The sequence below is a fragment of the Morone saxatilis genome, unplaced genomic scaffold (genome assembly GCF_004916995.1).
Source record: "Morone saxatilis isolate NCDOM2014 unplaced genomic scaffold, NCSU_SB_2.0 Contig5, whole genome shotgun sequence".
NCBI classification, from domain to species: domain Eukaryota; kingdom Metazoa; phylum Chordata; class Actinopteri; family Moronidae; genus Morone; species Morone saxatilis.
The window spans coordinates 16,395,878-16,397,303 of record NW_023340095.1 but is presented as its reverse complement, the minus strand read 5'-3'; the positions used below and the strand labels follow the sequence as shown (position 1 = coordinate 16,397,303).

At 40.9% G+C, this 1,426-nt stretch overlaps 1 protein-coding gene across 3 annotated transcripts in view; it reads right to left on the bottom strand.

Annotated features, from left to right (window-relative positions):
• The window catches only part of myo16 (myosin XVI), an 88,155-nt gene that overhangs the window by 19,490 nt on the left and 67,239 nt on the right, over positions 1-1,426 (bottom strand). The window lies entirely within an intron of this gene.

The following is a 1,426-nucleotide window of genomic DNA, read 5'->3' as shown; positions in this document are numbered from 1 at the left end:
TGAACCTGCCCATGTAGGTGCATCTATCTGAATAATGTGCCCTATAAATAGCAGAAAAATACTGTGCCATTGACTTTAGACCAGATTTTTTTGTTGGTCAATGGCGCAATTCCTTTCTACTGGTTCAAGATAGCAGTGCGCCAACAATGTGCCTGACCACACCTCATTTTAAGACGAACACACCCAGTACATTTGCTACTTGTACATTTGAAAATGACAACTGCGTCTGCTGGAAACCAGCAATGACACTTGGTCTGCGCACTGCTTTTCGCAAGGTGTAAGATAGAGCCCAGAGAGTGGATAGAGTGCTGCTTCCCTTTCTAATGTTTACCATTAAAGATTGTGGACAAGATAAAATGAGTTGGCTTCTCTGGGACAGCTAGAAGATCTGGAAGAGTGTTAAACAGATAAGCTCTACTCATGCATGAGGAAAAACAACTTTAACTTTACAATGCAAATATACAACAAAGGTCCTGGAAACAAGGCTGCAATCATAGACAAGCTGCTAGAGAGCGATATTATAATCAACATCACCTCAATGTCTAACCAATTCATTGGAAATACATATTCCAGCAGACCTTGGTGACCAGCAGACCCTCAGTTATCTACTATTCACAACCATTGCCAACACAGTGTTATCATACAACACATGGCTGCCTAAAACTATATGACACTCACTCACGTACTCTCTCGCACACACACACACACCGTAGCTGTGTGTCCAAAATTTGAAATAGAGAGATTCAGATCCTATTTATTTTATTATTGTTTAATAATACTGAATCTTAAGGAAGAAGGCTTGCGTAGGAAGCAATGGCTTAGATTTCTTGTCCTTCTATTCAGTTTCTAGTAGACTGGTAAGTAACACTTAACCAGCAAAGGGTGCATAATAAAGAATAGAGAAAGCCGCTACATAAGCCCCGTAGAATATTGCGCAAATGGATGAAGTATGCAGCATGCATCATAAAGAACATACACCAAGTGAAATAGATGAGTGAACCTCAGTTTTTTTTCATAAGGGAAGACAGGGAATTGAATCCTGAGAACTAGGCTTGTGTCAAATGAAGTGAATCCAATATAGACTGTAGTGTTGTCTGTCCATAGGCTGCCAGCCTATGTGCCTTTGTGTTTTTGATGGGTATACCTTGTAGAGCCAAAACTCTCATTGTTCAAGCTGTAATTGAAAAATTCCTGATGAGCGTTTTGTGAAAGCTGTTTGATAAGACATAAGTGTGTGCGTGTGTGTGTGTGTGTGTGTGTGTTTGGTGATGTTTACAGCAGGGTAGTGGAAACTTTTGGAAGGGTCATGTGACCAGCTTTGTCCTCTCTTATTATCTGGCAGGAATGCTCATGTTAATCCCTTTATCCTCAAAAAGAGAGAGAAAGAGGCCGGGAGACAGACTGAGGATGGGAGAGAGAGAGAGAG